The 22,251-nt window shown below is 40.0% G+C and overlaps 2 non-coding genes across 2 annotated transcripts; both read right to left on the bottom strand.

The window, feature by feature from the left end:
- Window positions 1-8,425: 8,425 nt before the first annotated feature.
- On the bottom strand, window positions 8,426-8,532 carry LOC112732185 (small nucleolar RNA R71). The gene has a single exon (XR_003167921.1). It is a non-coding gene; the product is annotated as a small nucleolar RNA R71 (small nucleolar RNA).
- A 12,821-nt stretch (window positions 8,533-21,353) lies between these two features.
- LOC112732140 (small nucleolar RNA R71) lies at window positions 21,354-21,461 on the bottom strand. The gene has a single exon (XR_003167877.1). It is a non-coding gene; the product is annotated as a small nucleolar RNA R71 (small nucleolar RNA).
- Between the last annotated feature and the right edge of the window lie 790 nt (window positions 21,462-22,251).

Below are 22,251 nucleotides of genomic sequence, written 5' to 3'. Positions count from 1 at the left end.
TACGGGAAAACAAAGTGCTTAGGGTCACGGCCAAGACTTTAAAGAAGCTGTGTTCAAGAATTAAAAAGAACTTAACTAGAAAAATCAATAAAATCATCTAGATTCTGATTTCCTAAAGATGCTAATCATTCTAAGCCTCAATAAAAATTGAGATGCCAAAACTATTCAGAAGCAAAAAGCTACTAGTCCCGCTCATCTATTTGAAGCTAAGCTTAATTGAGAACTCTAAAATTTATTGCATCCTTATATTTCTTTAAATCCTACTTTATTTTTGGTTGCTTGGGGACAAGCAACAGTTTAAGTTTGGTGTTCTGATGAGCGGATATTTTATACGCTTTTTGGCATTACTTTCATATAGTTTTTACTATGTTTTATTTAAGTTTTATTATATTTTCATAGGTTTTAGTGAAAAATTCATATTATTGGATTCTACTTTGATTTTGTGTGTTTTATGATGATTTCAGGTATTTTCTGGCTGAAAATGAGGAGCTTGAGCAGAAGTCTGATTCATAAGCAGAGAAAGGGCTGCAGATGCTGTCAGGATCTGACCTCCGTGAACTCGAAGGAGCTTTTCTAGAGCTATAGAGGTCCATATGGCGCGTTCTAAACGGCTATGGAAAGCTAACATCCAGGGCGTTCTAGAAATATATAATAGTTTATACTTTGTTTCGGAAATGAAGGTCCAAAACTGTGGTTCAACGCCAGCCATTAGCCCCAGTCCTGGCGTCCAGTGCCCACAAGGGAGCAACTGGAGTTCAACGCCCAAAAGGGGGTCCCTAGCCAGCGTTCAACGCCCCTAAGGGACACTAACACGTGGGAGACACTCAAGCTCAGCCCAAACACTCACCAACTGGGCACCAGAAGAGGATTTTTGAACTATTAAACTAGTTTATCATATTTCTGTAATCCTTAGTTACTAGACTAGTATATATAGGAGAAGATCAACCATGTTTAGGATCTTTCTCCAGCATATCATATTTTCAAATACTATTATGTACAGTATGAGTCACTAAACCTCCTAGGTTAAGGTTAGGAGCTCTACTGATTTCCATGGATTAATAAAAGAACTACTGCTCTATTCAATTTGTGTGTGACTCTATTCTAAGATGTATCTTCGTTCTTCAACCTTATGAATGGGATGATTCGTGACAATCATCTTCATTCTACATGGGTTCAGTGTGAGTCCTAATCAAAGATCACTGAACCCCTAGCTTGATTATACATCTCTCAGAAGGATAATCCACGATTTCGTTGGGCACTTCTCGAGACACCAGTTCAGCTGAGGTATGGGAAAATTAGGGTCTTCGTGGTAGCGGCTAGAGCCAAAGGTGAAGCATTCTCTAATCCAGAAGATTCGACCTTGTCTGTGGCGATTTGAGTAGGATCACCAAGGAGATGAACTGCAAGAGCTTCACCCTCCTTCAAATTGGGCGCACACTAAACCTGGCGTTCGGCCGGAGAAAGGAAGATTCAGCGGCCGCGATCGTACGGTGTTGATCACTTACAGCCTGCCATGGAAGGAATCACTCACAGTTGGAGAAAGACAGTAGGAAAAGTTGATTCAGAAGAATGAAGCATCTCTGAAGCCTCAACTGTTCCCTTATCATTGGTTTCACTCAAATTAAGTAATTTCATTCCTATTTATGTTTTATGCGTTTATCAGAACAAACTATCTTTTCTAATCGCCTGACAGTAGGAAAAATCCTCGTGGGATCGACCCTGACTCACCTCAGGTATTCCTTGGATGACCCAGTGCACTTGCTGGTTCAATTGTGCGGAGTTAATTTCCGTGCACTAGGCTCCTAGTTATTAATCTTTTTCACTATATATATATATATATATACATATATATAATTTTACTTTTACAGGTTGAGAGGACGACACATCTGAACTAGAAACGGTGATGAAGACGGTAATTGACCTGACGGAGATCGACTGTTTCGAGGGTGAGGTATTCGGAGAGTGCTTCCATCTACTTTCTTTAGTAACCGAAATTTTCAAGGGCAAAAATTTTTGTTAGGGGGTTGGTGCACGAATCCCCACGCTTCGTACAGCTGAACCAGCAAGTGCATTGGGTCGTCCAAGTAATACCTGAGCAAGTCAAGGTCGATCCCACGAGGATTTTAGTTTGAAGCAAGCTATGGTTATCTTCTAGATCTTAGTCAGGCGGATAGAAGAGTTATTGGTTTGAATTTGGTTAAAATCATAAAAGGAATGGAAGATGGAATTACAAGGTTTGATTTTAAGAATAAGAAGATGGTTAAGGCTTGGAGTTGCTTTGTCCGTTTGGATTAACTCTGGTTTTACTGTCTTCTTCAATTGTGAATGATTTTTTCTATGGCAGGCTGTATGTGATTGACGCTGGTTTGAGAAGCCGCCAATACTCCTCTAGATCTGCTCCCCAGGGTTAGTGCATATCCATTATGATTGAGGGTGAAGTTCTTGCGGTTCATTCTCTCTGGTGATCCTACTCAAAATGCCACAGACAAGGTCGAATCTTCCGGATGCTGCGCCTTGGTTCTAGCCTCGACCACAGAGACCCTAATCTTCCCATACCTTGGCTGAACTGGTGTCTTGAGAAGTCCTCAACGAGGTCGTGGATTAGCCGTCTAAAAGATGTATAGTCAAGATGGCGGTTCAATTCTTTCCACTTAAGTATTCACACGAACCCAAGAATAACACAGGTGGTTGTCAGGCACGCGGTCTTAGTATGAAGAATGAAGATGATTGTCACGGGTCATCTTGTTCATCATGTCGAAGAACGAAAATACATCTTAAAATTAAATTAAACACGGATTGAAGAGAAACAGTAATACTTTTATTAATCCATAAAACTCAGCAGGGCTCCTCCCCTCAACCTAGGAGGTTTAGAAACTCATACTGATATAAAACATAATGATAAACGAAAATATGGTATAAAGTCCTTGAGATTATGTAAAATATCCCTTAAATACTAAACTAATGACTAAGGATTACATAAGAAAGGGTGAAACAGTCTTTTAGTGCTAAAAACCACTTCTGGGCCCACTTGGTGAGTGTTTGGGCTGAGCTTTGAAGAGACCCACATGCTAGGAGGCCTCTAGGGCGTTGAACTCTGGCTAGGGGGTCCTCTTTGGGCGTTTGGACGTTGGTTTCCTCCTTTGGGCGCTGGACGCCTGGAATGGGGCAGGAGGCTGGCGTTGAACGCCAGTTTTGGGCCTTCTATTATAAAGCAGAGTATATACTATTATATATTTATGGAAAGCTCTTCCGAGTGCAAGGAGGTCAGATCCGGACAGCATCTGTAGTGCTTTCTCTGTCTTTGAATCAGACTTTTGCTCTGGCTCCTCAATTTCAGCCATAAAATACCTGAAATTGCACAAAAATACAAAAACTCAAAGTAGAATCCAAAAATGTGAATTTTAACCTAAAACCTATCAAAACTTAATAAAAATTAAACAAAACATGCTAAAAACTATACAAAAATGATGCCAAAAAGTGTATAAAATATCTACTCATCACAACACCAAACTTAAACTGTTGCTTGTCCCCAAGCAACTAAAAACACAGTAGGATAAAAAGAAGAGTAAGATACAATAAATCTCAGAGTTTCCAATGAAGCTCAGTTTCAATTAGATGAGCGGGACTTAATAGCTTTTTCCTTCTGAATAGTTTTGGCATCTCACTATGGGAGTAAGAATGAGATAAGAGGGGAAGGAAGAGAAAAAGAAAAGGAAAAGAAAGTGTGGCTGTAGGAGTTGGTGGTTCGACGGTGGTGGTGGAGGGGGGAGAAGAAGAAGGAAGTAAGAAGGAAGGAAGAAGAGAGAAGAAGAATGAAGAAGAATTAGAATTAAAGAAAGAAAAAAGGGATGAAAGAAGAAGGAGGTTTGGGCGGCGCGCTAATTCAATTGGATTCACGCTGTGACACGTGCGCGTCTCCCACACGTACGCGTGGGTAAGTAGAAATTCCAGTGATGCGTAAGCGTCAGCCACCTGTATGCGTGACTACTCGTCATGCCAAACGCACGACTTCAGCATAGTGCCAGCACAACTCTTGGGTTTTTGTACTATAGTGCGCCGAATTGCCATACGACGCGTGAGCGTCACTCACACACACGCATAAGATGTAAAAATTGCTGGTGACACGTATGCATCGGGCACGCGTACGCATGGGGTGGGTTGTGCGCCGGGCACCCCACCAGCACATTTCTAACCTAACTCTTGAAAAAATGTACCAGAGAGTGCCCACATCCCTATGACGTGTGCGCGTCGATGATGCTTACGCGTGGGATGTGTTTTTTTTTTTTATATAACTCAGAACAAAAGGAAAACATGCTGATTTGAAAATTAAGAAAGACAACTAAGGAAATAAACAGAAGCAAATTAATAAAATAGAACAATAAAAAGGAAGATCATACCATGGTGGGTTGCCTCCCACCTAGCACTTTTCTTTAACGTTCTTAAGTTGGACGGTCCATAGGCTCAGTCCTCTTCCTTTCCTGGATCCTTCAAGAGGAAGATCTCCATCTCCTTGTTGTTCTTCACTTTCGCACCATGATACAGCTTTAAACGGTGGCCATTGACTTTGAAAATGGTAGGGCTTGAGGGGTGACTTAGGTGGACAACTCCATACAGTTCCACCTTCTCCACCATGTCGGGTCCATTCCATCTTGACCTCAGTTTGCCCGGCATTAACCTCAACCTTGAGTTGTAGAGAAGGACTTGATCCCCAGCTCTAAACTCTCTCCTCTTGATGTTCTTATCGTGCACCACCTTCACCTTTTCTTTGTAGATCCTCGAGTTTTCATACACTTCTAATCGAAGGTACTCCAATTCCTCCAGCTGTAGTTTTCTTTCAATACCGGCTCCTCCCAATCCTGAGTTGCATTCCTTTACAGCCCAGTAAGCCTTGTGTTCCACCTCTACCGGAAGTTGACAAGCCTTTCCATAGACTAGGCGGAAGGGACTCATTCCGATGGGTGTTTTGTAAGCTGTCCGATAAGCTCATAGCGCATCTCCAAGCCTAGAGCTCTAGTCCCTTCTATAAGGTTTAACAATCTTCTCGAGTATGCACTTGATCTCTCTATTCGACACCTCAGCTTGGCCATTGGTTTGGGGATGGTAAGCCATCGCCACCTTGTGAATGATGCCATGTTTCTTCAGCAAACCTGTCATTTTTCTGTTACGAAAATGAGACCCTTGATCACTCACGATTGCTCGTGGTGATCCAAAGTGACAAATAATATTATTTCTAACAAAAGAAACAATCACGTTAGTATCATCAGTATGGGTAGGAATTGCTTCCACCTATTTAGAAACATAATCAACAGCTAACAGAATATATAAAAAACCATTCGAGTTTGGAAATAGACCCATGAAGTCAATACCCCAAACATAAAAAATTTCACAAAACAACATGATTTGTTGGCGCATCTCATCCCTCTTGGATATGTTTCCAAACCTCTGGCATTGGTGGCAAAAGTCACAGAAAATATTAGCATCCTTAAAAAGTGTGGGCCACTAAAATCCGCAGTCTAAAATCTTTCTTGCAGTTCTTTGAGGACCAAAGTGTCTACCACTCTCAGAAGAGTGGCATGCCTCTAAAATAGATTGGATTTCAGATTGTGAAACACACCTTCTAATTATTTTGTCAGCACCACATCTCCACAAATATGTGTCATCCCATATGTAATACTTGGACTTGCTCTTGAGCTTGTCCTTTTGATGCTTAGAAAAATTTGGAGGGAAGGTACGACTAACCAAATAATTAGCTATGGGTGCATACGAAGGAACCACCTCATATATTGCAAGCAAGCTATCAAGTGGAAATGCATCATTGATAGGAGTGGAGTCACTTTTAATATGTTCTATGTGACTCAAGTGGTCTACCACCAAATTTTGGGAACCACTCCTATCTTTGATCTCTAAATCGAACTCTTGCAATAACAATATCCAACGGATTAACCTTGGTTTAGACTCTTTCTTAGCTAGTAAGTATTTTAAAGCCGCATGGTCTGAATATACTACCATTTTGATTCCAAGTAAATAAGCCCGGAATTTATCCAAAGCAAAAGCAATGGCTAACAGTTCCTTTTCAGTGGTAGTATAATTAGACTGGGCACTATCTAAAGTTTTAGAAGCATAAGCAATAATATAAGGATCCTTACCTTCGTGCCGAGCCAACGCCGCTCCTACCACATAGTTAGATGCGTCGCACATGATCTTGAACGGCCTATTCTGGTCAGGCCCTCTCACAATAGGAGCTTAGGTCAAGGCAATCTTCATCTTGTCAAATGCTTCCATGTAGTCTTCACTCAAATCAAACTCTACGTCTTTCTGCAGCAGATGGGAAAGGGTAGTGCAACCTTACTGAAGTCCTTGATAAAATGCCAGTAGAAACCTGCATGACCAAGAAAAGAACGAACTTCCCTCATAGAAGAGGGGTAAGTTAAACTAGAAATAACATCAACCTTTGTAGGATCAACAGATATACTTGTACTAGAAACGACATGGCCTAGAATAATACCTTTCTTTACCAAAAAATGACATTTTCCAAAATTAAGCACAAGGTTTGAACTAGCACATCTTTCTAATACTCTAGCAAGATTATCCAAACAAAGATCGAAGGAATCACCATAGACACTAAAGTCATCCATAAATACTTCTATACAGTGCTCAAGAAGATCTGAGAATATACTCATCATGCACCTTTGAAACGTAGCCGGTGCATTAATAAACCCAAAGGCATTCTTTTATATGCATACGTTCTAAAGGGGCATGTAAAAGTTGTTTTCTCCTGATCTTCTGGAGTAATATGGATCTGAAAATACCCAGTATAACCATCTAAACAATAATAGTGCGATTTACCTGACAGGCGATCAAGCATTTGATCGATGAAAGGTAGTGGATAGTGATCCTTGCGAGTGGCCAAGTTCAAGTGCCTGTAGTCGATGCACACTCTCCAGGAATTTTGCACCCTTGTAGCCATAAGTTCCCCATTCTCATTCTTCACTATCATGACACCAGACTTCTTCGAGACCACTTGTACTGGACTAACCCACTCACTATTTTCTGGACTGAAATCCAAGAAATTCCCCCAAACTATTGTGAGCCAATTCTTTGGGTTTAGGTTCATACTTTGGTCATAGTTCCTAGTGATCCATGCATTAGCATAGAACTCTTGAACCATTAAGATTCTGACTTGTTGAATGGGGTTGGTGAGAGTTTTCCAACCTCTTCTTTGAATCTCATGTCGAATCTCCGGATATTCACTCTTTTTCAGCTTGAAGGGGACCTCGGGGATCACCTTTTTCTTGGCCATAACTTCATAGAAGTGGTCTTGATAGACCTTTGAGATGAATCTCTCCATCTCCCATGACTCGGGGGTAGAAGCAATTGCCTTTCCTTTCCTCTTTCTAGAGGTTTATCCGGTCTTAGGTGCCATTAGTGGTTATGAAAAAAAAAAACAGAGCTTTTTTCACACCAAACTTAAAAGGTTTGCTCGTCCTCGAGCAAAAGAAGAAAGAAAGAGTATAAGAAGAAGAAATGGAGGAGATGGAGGGTAGTAGTGGTTTCGGCCAAGGGGGTAGTAGTGTGTATGATGTGTGAAATTGAAGGTAGTGAGGAGGGGTATTTATAGGGTAGGAGGGAGAGGGAATTCGGTCATGAAGGGGTGGGTTAGAGAGGGAAGTGGTTTGAACTTGAATGGTGAGGTAGGTGGGGTTTATGATGGATGGATGTGAATGGTGAAGAAAATATGGGGAAGAGGTATTGAAGTGATTGGTCAAGGGTATTTAGGGAAGAGGGTTATGGAAAGGTGTGAAGAGGAGAGAAGAAGAGGTGGGGTAGGTGGGGATCCTGTAGGGTCCACAGATCCTGAGGTGTCAAGGAATTCTGCTCCCTGCACCATTATGGCGTTTAAATGCCCACTGTGTGCCAATCCTGGCGTTTAACACCAACTCTGCTACCTTTCCTGGCGTTAAATGCCAGTCTGCTGCCCCTTTTTGGCATTTAACGCCAGCCAGACACCCTTTTCTGGCGTTAAACGCCAGTCTGTCTGCCATTTTTGGCGTTTAACGCCAGCCAGACGCCAGACACCCTTTTCTGGCATTAAACACCCAGAGTGCTGCCCATTCTGGCGTTTAACACCCAGAATGCTGCCAGACTGGGCGTTAAACACCCATTCTGCCTTGTTCAGAACAATTGTTCATTTGGAGAAAGTGTTCAAGAAGACCCCAATCAACATCTAACCACCTTTCTGAGGATATGCGATACTGTGAAGTCTAATGGTGTTCATCCTGACACCTATAGACTACTTCTGTTTCCCTTCTCACTCAAGGAGAAGGCATCTAAATGGCTGGAATCCTTTCGAAAGGAAAGTTTAGCAACCTGGGAAGATGTGGTGAACAAATTCTTGGCAAGATTCTATCCTCCTCAACGGATCAACAGGTTGAGAGCTGAGGTACAAACCTTTAGGCAGCAAGATGGTGAGACTCTATATGAAGCATGGGAGAGGTTTAAGGACCTGACAAGAAGATGCCCGCCGGATATGTTCAATGAATGGGTGCAGTTGCACATTTTCTATGAAGGTCTTTCATATGAATCAAAGAAGGTAGTAGACCACTCATCCAGGGGATCTCTGAATAAGAAGAAGACCATTGAAGAAGCCATAGATGTCATTGAGACTGTAGCAGAGAATGACTACTTCTATGCTTCTGAAATAGGCAACACTAGAGGAGTGATAGAGCTGAACAATGTGGATGCACTGCTAGCTCAAAACAAGATGATCACCAAGCAATTAGCTGACCTCACCAAGAAGATGGAGAGGAATCAAGTAGCAGCAATCACCACTTCAGCAGCAACTCAAGAAGGAGTGAATGAAGAGGCAAAGGGTGATCAGGAACAAGCCAACTACATTGGAAATTCACCTAGGCAGCACCATGACCCATACTCCAAAACATATAATCCTGGTTGGAGGAACCACCCAAACTTTGGGTGGGGAAATCAACAAGACCAAGGCCAAGATCAGAGACGCCATAACCCCAACAACAATACAGCTCACCAACATTCCACACAGAGATCATATCAACACCACCCCAACAACACTTCTCAACATCCATACCAAAGTCAAAATGGCCCTTCTCATCCCTCCAATCTCAACTCTCCATCATCGGAAGAAAGACTATCAAGGATTGAGACTCTACATGAAGGCATATGCAAGGAGATTCAAGATAACAAGGTGTTTAAAGAGGAGGTGCGAGCCAATATCAAGAATCAAGGAGACACCATCAAGAAGCTAGAATTTCAAGTGGGATACCTATCTGAGAAGATTCCCAAACCTATTGATAGCTTCCAAAGTGACACAGAGAAAAATTCAAGAGGTGAAGCAAAGAAAGTCAGATGGGAAGATTGCAAGATGGTTACTATAAGTGATAAGGAGACTGAGGAAGAGCTGAACAAACCATCAGAACAATCTGAAGATTCATCAGCAGAAAAGCAGGAAGAGAATCCTCAGGAAACCACAATTACGCAGAAAGAGTTGCTGAGGCTCTATGCACCCTTTCCCCAATTACTAAATGGTGGTGTAGAGAAGAGAATATACTCAAGGTTTCTCGACATATTTGCATCCCTCCATGTGAACATACCATTCATCAAGGCTCTCCAAAAAATGCCCTCATACATCAAGTATATGAAGGAGCTGCTGACCAGGAAAAGCTCACTCAAGGGAGGACAAACCATAGTGATGAACAAGGAGTGCAGTGCTCTCATTCAACCAGAGCTGCCTACAAAAAGGAAGGACCCAGGGAGTTTTTACATCCCCTGTGCCATAGGAGAAACAATGTTTGACAAAGGACTCTGTGATCTGGGAGCAAGCATCAACTTAATGCCTTTATCCCTTATGAAGAGGCTGCAAATCAATGAGCTGATGCCCACAGACGTAGTCATCAGGCTGGCGGACAAAACTCAAAAACAAGCAATTGGAGTGGTTGAAAACGTGCTGGTGAAGGTTGGGAACTACTTCCTTCCCACAGACTTTGTCATACTGGAAATGGAAGAAAGTCACCTTCACCCAATCATATTGGGAAGACCATTCTTAGCTACAGCCAGAGCACTCATAGATGTGGAGCGAGGAGAGCTAATACTGAGGATGCATGACAAACAACTCACCTTCAACGTCTTCAAACCCTCACAAGAAGCAAGTCAGGAAGGCAAGAAACTAAGAGCAGAGCATGACAAAGCAATGGTGGGAGAAAAAAGCATTAAAGCACAAGCTGTACACCCTGGAATTCCTTTGGGTGATGAACAAGAGAATCAACAGCTGTCACAGCTAAAAGAAACTCAAGTGGAGCTAAAACCACCAGAATCATATGAGACCAGCAACAAAATCTCCCTAGGGAAAGAGACCACAAAGAGCAGGATAACAGCAAAAGAAACAAAGAAGAAAGTACCAACGAGATGGAGGAATAAAAAGATCCCTACAAAAGATTTATCTCCAGGTGATAAAGTGATCTCAGCTTACTTCCTAGATATCCCACCTCATCTCCCCACCATCCCATCTCAGTTACCCAAGGTTTTCAGCATCAACAAAGTTCTCTCCCTGGAACATGTGGAGATCATTGATGAAGCCAATGGATATAGGTTTACTGTAAGAGGAGAAGATCTGAAGCATTACCAACCACCATGACAAAGGCAGAATGTCAAGCTAGTGACGCTAAAGAAGCGCTTCATGGGAGGCAACCCATGTTTTACATGCTTTTAAAAGTAGTTAATAAAGCAAGGTTCAAGGATTTCAACTCAACTTGACATGCACTTAAATGAATCCTTTTGGGCAACATATAGTGAGGAACATGTTTGGTGTTCAAGGCACACTAAGAGAACATAAATATAACCCATATCATGTCACTCTTAGGGGCCTTGAACAAATCTTTTACACCACATGGCACCAAACTAAGTTTGGTGTTGCCAATGTTGCATACACGGATGTTGAGTTAGTCAGTTGGTGTGCACTCATGAACAGAACATAGTAGTTAGAAACAAAAACTTTAAAAGGAGAATTGATGGGGCAATTGAAGGGTTTGGCTACCACAAAAGGAGAGGACTGTACACGTGTCTCCAAGGGAATTACATTGGGAATTGTTGCCATGCAACATTGGAAAAAGAACAAGCTTGGAAACTGAACCAACACCATCATAAAGTTGATGATCCTTGTGCTCATCCCATGCTAAACCCCATCCGTCCATCACACAACCACCCCATCAATCCACACCTTCTATTCACTCACCACTTCTCTATATAAGTGGTTCTTAGTTCATAACCCTTCCATATTCCAATTCCCATTCCTTATACTCCACTCCTCCGGAACTCAAATCCCTTCACTACACCCAATCTTAACCCAACCGAATTCCACCACTCATCACTCACCTCAACACCTTCACTTTTCAAAAATCATTCATAGCATCATCAAGCTCCAAGAGGCAAAAGAGAAAGGAACCGGTTGAGAGCAACCCTTTTGATAAAGGGAAGTTCAAAACTGCATTCCATGAACGTGAATTTGAACGGATAAAGCTCAAGAAGATATTGCCTGAGTTAACATTCCAATTCAACGAAGATGAATGCCCACAGATTTGAGAAAAAATCGAACAAAGTGGTTGGCAAAGGCTTACGAACCCAGAAGCAAAGATAAATGCAAACCTCATCAAAGAATTCTATACAAATATGGTCAGAGAAGACAAAACCAAGGCCCCCACCTTCAAAAGTTACGTGAGAAGAACAGAGGTGGACTTCAGCCCTAATGCCATAACAAGGGTTCTTCAGCTGAAATCACCACATTTTGATGAGCCCAGTTATCACGTGAGAATAAGTAATGGCCCCGACAATAATGAACTTGAAGAAATTGTGAATGATATGTGTGTTATAGGATCTGACTGGGAAAGGTATTCAGATAGAAGACCTCGGTTCATCAGGAGAGGAGACCTCATCCCGGAAGCCAAGGGATGGTTTGAACTTGTGAGGAGATCTATCCTCCCAGCTGCAAACAATTCTGAGGTCAACGTAACTCGAGCTACTATGGTACACTGCTTAGTAAAGGGTGGAAGCATTAATGTGAACGAAATTATAGCTGAGGGGATTCAGGAATCAGCCGAGAAGAATGATCCAGGTGCTAGACTTTGGTTCCCGAGCACCATCCTTAGGCTGTGTACGAAAGCCAAGGTAGTCTTCAAAGACAGCAACCCAACTTGGGTAAACCCTGGAAGGATGGTTACACTCCAGCGTATAACGCATGTGACACCCGCCCAACAACAAAGAAGGCCTCAAATAGGGAGAAGAACACCACAAGAAGAACCTCACCAAGAAGAACCTCAACAGGAAGAATATCAGCAAAAAGAGTACTATGATCCAACCAACATCAACTTGAATCACATTCACGGAGCCATTGAGGAGCTAGCGAGGAGTTATATGGAGGGACAAGAACAACAACTGCACATTCAAGCCCAAAGGATGGATCGTCAAGAAGAACTGTTTTCTAATTGGATGAATCAACAAGGGGAGTGGTAGAAACAGCAAATGGAACACTACTCCCAGCTCACTCAAGCCATCAATCAAGTGACTGAAAGGCAAGAGCGTCAAGACAAACGCCTTCAAGAACTCAATCAATGACAGTTAGCTCAGACGAAGGCATTCAATGAGTTTAGCGTACTGAATGAAGGACGGCAACTACATAGGGAGGAGTTCAACATAAACACTCAAGCTAAGTTGAACTATATGTCTAGTCATATGCATAATCTACACTCTGCAATCCCTAGGTATGATGACGTCCAAAAAGATCTCACAGAACAAGAGGAAAGGAAGGTGAAACAGCAGAAGGAAACATTGAAAAAGAAGATGGAAGATGTTGGCTTCTGGAAGAAGTTGATTGGAAAAAGCAAGGGAAGTGGGAGTGCAAGCACTCAAGAAAAACACAAGGAGGACAAACAGGAAGGAGAGCATGAGCACCCCCAAGAGTAAAAGGCGGTGGAGTTCCCTCATTGTCCCATCTTTTTCAAGTTTTAAATAAGGAAAATCATGTATGAAATAGAACATGCTTCCATGGTAGTTTAGAATTTTCAATTCTGTTTTTAGTATTCTCCTTGCTTAGGTCTATGATTGCTAGTCAAATTGCCTGTTTTCAATTCCATCTTGCTTATTGTATGCTTGTCCTTTTTAAGCTAAATAAAAAGAGATGTTATGAAAGACCAGAGTGGAGTTCAATTGGTGGAGTGAGTTCTTAGATTTGTGGTGTAGTAATCACTTAGCTAAGTTGGTTCACCAACAAGGTGGGAAGGCAACTATCTGTCCTAAATCATATGCTTGAAACACACCCCATGAGACTAGCTAAATAATAAGATCCTAATAAGAAAAAGGAAAAGAATAATAAGAGTTGAAAAAGAAAGAAAAGTTAATAAAGAATAAGGCTAGGCACCAAGGGCTTGAATCTTGAGGGATGTGTCTGTGGTGCTCTTGTACCAAGGATCTGCTTGGATGAATAAGTTCTTAGGAGTGCTTCATCACTTGGTAACTTGGGTTAACTAACCCGGGATTATCAACTGAAAATTCACTATCAAGAGCAACCTTGCTACAGAACATTTAGTAACCCAAAGAGGTGTTGGACACCAAGACCTCAAGGGAAGAAAATAACAAACCATGTGCATGTGGTGTGTATGTATGGGGGAAAGAGACTTGAGGGAGTAAGTCCTTAGGGGTGTCTTAACACCTAGCACCTTGAACCAACTGGTTCGGGAGTGCTGGCAGAAAGCTTATCTTAAAGAGTCGCCCCTCACAGAGCACCTAGTCTAAAAAGCACAATCAAACCCTGAAAACCACAAAAGGATCATTGAATAAAAGTCTCATAGGGTGCAATCAAGTGAGTATTCCAAGACATGATAAAGGTCTGAAAGCCAGTGAAGGAATGAACCTAAGTTGCTATGCATGAAACCACCATAAAACCAAGGACATGACTTCCACAATAATGATTCATTTCTCTTGGCATTCCATTCATCAATCTCTTGTTCCAGTACTTGCTTAGGGACAAGCAAGCTTTAAGTTTGGTGTTGTGATGTCAGGGCATTTTGGCCAGTTTCACTGACCTTTTCTTTACTATTTTAGGGTAGTTTCATGCATTTTCTTAGGAAATAAGCAAGTTTTGGGTAGAATTTCACTTACATCTTAATTCAAGCAAACATTGTGCACTTTACATGATTTCATGAGAATTATGCATGAATTAAATGACAAATTGGATGATGCATGTCTCATGACTTAGATTAGAACTTTGATGCACTCTACTGCTTGATTTCAGGACAAAGGGAGCAAGGAAGAACCACGTTAACAGCCACGTTAGTCTAACTAACGTGACCACTAACGTGGAAAGGGGGCTAGCTTGCAACGTTAATGAGAAAAGTAATCGCCAATAACATCCTCGAAGCCATCATAGCCCACGTTAAGAGTCACGTTAACTAAGTTAACGTGAACTCTAACGTGGAAGAAAAAAATGAAGCCAACGTTAGTGACACTCACCTTTGTCACTAACGTTGGACCAAGCTCATATTGGCCACGTTAAGAGCCACGTTAACTCAATTAACGTGGACTCTAACGTGGGAAAGCAAAAGAATGGCCAACATTAGTGACACTCACCTTTGTCACTAACGTTGGACTAAGCCACTTTGAGCCACGTTAGTTGCCACGTTAACTTAGTTAACGTGGACTCTAACGTGGAGGGAGCAAAGAATCGCCAACGTTAGTGACACCCACCTTTGTCACTAACGTTGGAATGAGCCACTATGAGCAACGTTAACTCCCACGTTAACTTAGTTAACGTGGAAGCTAACGTGGAGGAAAGAATGATGAGCCAACGTTAGTGACACTCACCTTTGTCACTAACGTTGGAGATGGCTATCACTACCACGTTAGAAGTCACGTTAACCTAGTTAACGTGAACTCTAACGTGGGAAGTAGGGGTGTTTTAGAATGTTAGTGACAAAGGTAAGTGTCACTAACGTTCTCGAAGATTTGGCAAGCCTACGTTAAAGGTCACGTTAGCCACACTAACGTGAACTCTAACGTAGGGGGAAGGGAGGACTCTCAACGTTATTGGAAAAGATAAGTCCCAATAACGTGTGCGAAGGACCAAGAGGCAACGTTAGGGAGGACTCTAACGTGGGAAGTAGGGGCGTTTTAGAATGTTAGTGACAAAGGTAAGTGTCACTAACGTTCTCGAAGATTTGGCAAGCCTACGTTAAAGGTCACGTTAGCCACACTAACGTGAACTCTAACGTAGGGGGAAGGGAGGACTCTCAACGTTATTGGAAAAGATAAGTCCCAATAACGTAGATCATCCCTGGTTTAGGAACGTTAGTGAAAAATGTGATTGTCACTAACGTTCTCGAACCCACACTTTCACTTAACGTTAACGCCACTGACGTCCTAAGCTAAAGTCCCTGCCTGCTTCACACTTTCTCTCTGCAAGTAAAGCTAAGCCCACTGAAGAGGATAACTGCTTCAAACTCAAGATCCAAAGGCCCATATCCAAGACTTAAAGAACCAACTAGAAGATCAGAAGAATAGTATATATAGGGGTAGTTTTGAATTAGAAAGGGAGATTTTGGCATTATTAGAACTACTCTCTGTATTTTACTTTCTCTGCAACTTTTAGTTAAATTCTCATAATGTACTCTCCATCTATGTTTTTTATTCCCAGAGCTATGAACAACTAAACCCCTTTCATTGGGTTAGGGAGCTCTGTTGTAATTTGATGGATCAATAATAGTTTTCATTATCCTTCTTCTCTCTTTTCTCTTGATTTTACTAGAAAGCTTTCAATCTTCATCCAATTGAGTAGTTATCTTGGAAAAGAAGCTATTCATACTTGGATCTCTTCTGAACCTTGGAAGAGGAATGAAGATATCATGCTAGAATTGCTTTCTCATGTTGGACCAAATTGGGGTTTGGGCGGATATGGTGACATATAATTCTTCCAATACTTTAATTTGGAAATACATATGGTATAATCAGTGACCACACTTCATCTCTTCTCATGAGCAATTAGACCAAGGAATTGGCTATTGATCTGATTTGAGAGATTGAATTACCAAGGAATTGGAATTCAATCACTTAAGATTGCCAAGGAGATCAATGAATGCATTGATTGAGGAAGAGATGAAAATGAACTTGATCCGGATAATGCAACATCTCCTAAGCCCAATGAACTCCCCATTTCTGATCTTACCCATTCTCTTTACTTTCCGCTATTTACTTTCATGCTAAACTCCCCTTCCCCATTTAAGATTCTGCAATTTACCTTCCGTCATTTATTTTCTGTAATTTACTTTCCCGCCATTTAATTTCCTGCAATTCTCAACCCAATTTCTACTTAGCTCAACTAGAACATTCTTCCAATTAAAGTTGCTTGACCAATTAATCCCTGTGGGATTCGACCTCACTCTATTTTGAGTTTTTACTTGATGACAATTCGGTATACTTGCCGAGGGAGATTTGTTAAAGGTCAAGTTTCCGTTCATCACCGCGTCACTTCTCGTTGGTCATCTCCTTAATTTCTTGTGTTCCTTCTATTTTTGCAAGCTTCCCTTCCAATCTTCAACTCATTCGTGCCCTATAAAGCCTGAAACACTTATCACACAGATCACGGTATCGAATGGAATAAAGGAGAATTAAAATAGATAATTAAAAGTCTCTAGGAAGCAAGTTTTCAATCATGTAATAATTTTAGGAAGGAAATATAAATGCATGCTGATTATATGAATAAGTGGGTAAAGGTCATGATAAAACCACACAATTAAACACATTATAAACCATAAAATAGTGGTTTATCAACCTCCCCACACTTAAACATTAGCATGTCCTCATGCTTAGTTGAAGGAGATAAAATAAATGAGTAGGAACATGTGAAACTCATGCAATGCAATGCAACCTATATATGTAAATGCAACTATATGATTCTTGTCCACTTAATCAAAAGTAAGTAAGCTCTTCAAAACAATTACAAATCAAATTCCACTAATTCAATTCTTATACAATAAGAACAGCTAAAAATGCAAGAAGACAACTCATGAAAGCAGGGAACATAAAATTTCAAGCATTGAACCCTCACTGATGGTGTATGTACACTCTAGTCTCTCTAGTGTATAGGGTAATCACTCTATCCTTCTCTAATTATGCTTTCTAATTTTTGTTCTTCTCCTAATCAATCAACAACATTTAATATACCAATGCAGACATCATGAGGTCTTTTTCAAGGTTGTAATGGGGCCAAGGCAATGGTAAGGATACATATATGGCTAAGTAAGCTTATAAACTGAATCTTTAGTTAACCCAAGCTTTAACATAACCTATTGATGAGCGGATAATTTATACACTTTTTGGCATTATTTTTAGTATGTTTTTAGTAGAATCTAGTTACTTTTAGGGATGATTTCATTAGTTTTTATGTTAAATTCATATTTCTAGACTTTAATATGAGTTTGTGTGTTTTTCTGTGATTTCAGGTATTTTCTGGCTGAAATTGAGGGACTTGAGCAAAAATCAGATTCAGAGGTTGAAGAAGGACTGCTGATGCTGTTGGATTCTGACCTCCCTGCACTCAAAATGGATTTTCTGGAGCTACAGAACTCAAAATGGCGCGCTTCCAATTGCGTTGAACCGTAGACATCCAGGGATTTCCAGCAATATATAATAGTCCATACTTTGGCCGAGTTTAGACGACTCAAATGGAAGTTGAACGCCAGTTCTACGCTGCTGTCTGGAGTTAAATGCTAGAAACACGTCACAAACCAGAGTTGAACGCCAGAAACACATTACAACCTGGCGTTCAACTCCAGAAAGAGCCTCTGCACGTGTAACATTCAAGCTCAGCCCAAGCACACACCAAGTGGGCCCCGGAAGTGGATTTATGCATCAATTACTTACTTCTGTAAACCCTAGTAGCTAGATTATTATAAATAGAACTTTTTACTATTGTATTTGACATCTTGGGACGTCTAGTTCTTAGATCATGGGGGCTGGCCATTCGGCCATGCCTGAACCTTTCACTTATGTATTTTCAATGGTAGAGTTTCTACACTCTATAGATTAAGGTGTGGAGCTCTGCTGTTCCTCATGAATTAATGCAAAGTACTACTGTTTTTCTATTCAACTCAACTTATTCCGCTTCTAAGATATTCATTCGCACTTCAACATGAATGTGATGAATGTGACAATCATCATCATTCCCTATGAACGCGTGCCTGACAACCACTTCCGTTCTACCTTCGATTGAATGATTATCTCTTGGATCTCTTAACCAGAATCTTCGTGGTATAAGCTAGATTGATGGCGGCATTCATGAGAATCCGGAAAGTCTAAACGTTGTCTGTGGTATTTCGAGTAGGATTCTGGGATTGAATGACTGTGACGAACTTCAAACTCGCGAGTGCTGGGCGTAGTGACAGACGCAAAAGGAGGGTGAATCCTATTCCAGTATGATCGAGAACCTCAGATGATTAGCCGTGCTGTGACAGAGCATTTGGACCATTTTCACAAGAAGATAGGATGCAGCCATTGACAACGGTGATGCCTCCAGACGATTTGCCATGCAGTGACAGCGCATCGGACCATGTTCCATAGAGTATGAAAAGTAGCCATTGACAATGGTGATGTCCTTACATAAAGCCAGCCATAGAAAGGAGTAGGATTGATTGGATGAAGACAGCAGGAAAGCAGAAGTTCAGAGGAACGAATGCTTCTCTATATGCTTATCTGAAATTCTAACCAATGAATTACATAAGTATTTCTATCTTTATTTTATGTCTATTTATTATTTATTTTCGAAAACTCCATAACTATTTTATATCTGCCTGACTGAGATTTAAAAGGTGACCATAGCTTGCTTCATACCAACAATCTCCGTGGGATCGACCCTTACTCACGTAAGGTTTATTACTTGGACGACCCAGTGCACTTGCTGGTTAGTTGCATCGAAGTTGTGAATGAAAAACAATTTATTAAGACGTGCGTATAAAGTTTTTGGCGCCGTTGCCTGAGATCACAATTTCGTGCACCAAGTTTTTGGCACCGTTGCCGGGGATTGTTCGAGTTTGGACAACTGACGGTTCATCTTGTTGCTCAGATTAGGTAATTTTCTTTTTGTTTTATCTTCAAAAAAATCTTTCAAAAATTTCTCATATGTTTTCGAAAATTATTTCAGAATTTTTAAGAATGAATTCTAGTGTTCCATGAAGCATGTTGAAGCCTGGCTGGCTGTAAAGCCATGTCTAAATTCTTTTAGACTGAGGCCTCCACATGTCAGGGAATTGCTTATATCTCCTAAAGCTTGGCTGGCTATTAAGCCATGTCTAACCCTCAGATTGGAGCTTTAGACTAAGAATTGAAGATTCCTGGAATTCATATTAAAAATTTTGAAATCCTTATTTTTTTTTCTTTTTCATATAATTTTTGAAAAAAAACCAAAAAAAAAAAATTTTAAAAAATAATAAAAATAAAAAATATTTTGTGTTTCTTGTTTGAGTATTGAGTCAGACTTTAATTTTGGTGTCAATTGCATGTTCATCTTGCATAAAATTTTCGAAAAATTCATGCATTCATAGTGTTCTTCATGATCTTCAAGTTGTTCTTGGTAAGTCTTCTTGTTTGATCTTGATGTTTTCTTGTTTTGTGTTGTATGGTGTTTTTCATATACATTCTTGAATTCTTAGTGCCTAAGCATTAAAAATTTCTAAGTTTGGTGTCCTGCATGTTTTCTTTGCATTAAAAATTTTTCAAAAATATGTTCTTGATGTTCATCATGATCTTCAAAGTGTTCTTGGTGTTCATCTTGACATTCATAGCATTCTTGCATGCATTCATTATTTTGATCCAAAATTTTCATGCATTGCATCATTTTCATGTTTTTCTCTCTCATTATAAAAAAATTAAAAAATCAAAAAAATATCTTCCCCTTTTTCTCTCTTAAAATTTCGAAAATTAGATTTGACTTTTTCAAAAATTTTTAAAATCCAGTTGTTTTTATGAGCCAAATCAAATTTTCAATTTAAAATTCTTATCTTTTTCAAAATCTTTTTCAAAAATCATATCTTTTTCATTTTTCTTAGTTATTTTCAAAATTTAAAAATATTTTTTAAAAATCTTTTTCTTAATTTTATATCATAATTTTCGAAAATAACATCATCAATTAATGTTTTGATTCAAAAATTTCAAGTTTGTTACTTGCTTGTTAAGAAAGATTCAAACTTTAAGTTCTAGAATCATATCTTGTGATTTCTTGTGAATCAAGTCATTAATTGTGATTCTAAAAATCAAATCTTTTTCAAAACTAATTTCAATCATATCTTTTCAAAAATATCTTTTTATCTTATCTTTTTCAAAATCATATCTTTTTCAAAAATTTGATTTTAAAATATTTTTTCTAACTTCTTATCTTCTTATCTTTTCAAAATTGATTTTCAAATTTGTTTCAATTAACTAACTAACTTTTTGTTTGTTTTTTATCTTTTTCAAAACCACCTAACTAACCCTCTCTCTCTAATTTTCGAAAATATCTCCCTCTTTTTCAAAATTTCTTTTTAATTAACTAATTATTTTAATTTTTGATTTTAATTTTCGAAAATTACTAACCTTTTTCAAAAACTATTTTCGAAAATCACTAACTCTTTTTCAAAAATTATTTTCGAAAATCCTCTTTCTCTCTCTGAGTTCAGATTTTCTCTTCTTCTTTTCTTCTACTCACATAAGGGAACCTCTATACTTGGGCAAAAAGGATCCCTATTATTATTATTTTTCTGTTCCCTCTTTTTCATATGAGCAGGAGCAAAGACAAGAATATTCTTGTTGAAGCAGATCCAAAACCTGAAAGGACTCTGAAGAGGAAACTAAGAGAAGCTAAATTACAACAATCCAGCAAGCACCTTTCAGAAATTTTCGAACAGGAAGAGGAGATGGCAACAGAAAATAATAATAATGCAAGGAGGATGCTTGGTGACTTCACTGCACCTAATTCCAATTTACATGGAAGAAGCATCAACATCCCTACCATTGGAGCAAACAATTTTGAGCTAAAACCTCAGCTAGTTTCTCTAATGCAACAAAACTGCAAGTTTCATGGACTTCCATCTGAAGATCCTTTTCAGTTCTTAACTGAATTCTTGCAGATATGTGATACTGTAAAGACTAATGGAGTAGATCCTAAAGTCTACAGGCTCATGCTTTTCCCTTTTGCTGTAAGAGACAGAGCTAGAGTGTGGTTGGACTCTCAACCCAAAGATAGCTTGAACTCTTGGGATAAGCTGGTCACGGCTTTCTTAGCCAAGTTCTTTCCTCCTCAAAAGCTTAGTAAGCTTAGAGTGGATGTTCAAACCTTCAAACAGAAAGAAGGTGAATCCCTCTATGAAGCTTGGGAGAGATACAAGCAACTGACCAAAAAGTGTCCTTCTGACATGCTTTCAGAATGGACCATCCTGGATATATTCTATGATGGTCTGTCTGAATAAGCTAAGATGTCATTGGATACTTCTGCAGGTGGATCCATTCACCTAAAGAAAACGCCTGCAGAAGCTCAAGAACTCATTGACATGGTTGCTAACAACCAGTTCATGTACACTTCTGAGAGGAATCCCGTGAGTAATGGGACGCCTCAGAAGAAGGAAGTTCTTGAAATTGATACTCTGAATGCTATATTAGCTCAAAACAAAATATTGACTCAGCAAGTCAATATGATTTCTCAGAGTCTGAATGGAATGCAAGCTGCATCCAACAGTACTCAAGAGGCATCTTCTGAAGAAGAAGCTTATGATCCTGAGAACCCTGCAATAGCAGAGGTGAATTACATAGGTGAACCTTATGGAAACACCTATAACCCCTCATGGAGAAATCACCCAAATCTCTCATGGAAGGATCAACAAAAGCCTCAACAAGGCTTTAATAATGGTGGAAGAAACAGGTTTAACAATAGTAAACCTTTTCCATCATCCACTCAGCAACAGACAGAGAACTCTGAACAAAATACCTCTAATTTAGCAAACTTAGTCTCTGATCTATCTAAGGCCACTGTGAGTTTCATGAATGAAACAAGGTCCTCCATTAGAAATTTGGAAGCACAAGTGGGCCAGCTGAGTAAAAGGATCACTGAAATCCCTCCTAGTACTCTCCCAAGCAATACAGAAGAAAATCCAAAAGGAGAGTGCAAGGCCATTGAAGTGATCACCATGGCCGAACCTGTAAAGGAGGGAGAGG

The sequence above is a fragment of the Arachis hypogaea genome, chromosome 12, assembly GCF_003086295.3.
Source record: "Arachis hypogaea cultivar Tifrunner chromosome 12, arahy.Tifrunner.gnm2.J5K5, whole genome shotgun sequence".
NCBI classification, from domain to species: Eukaryota; Viridiplantae; Streptophyta; class Magnoliopsida; order Fabales; family Fabaceae; genus Arachis; species Arachis hypogaea.
This window is presented reverse-complemented; position numbering and strand designations above follow the sequence as displayed.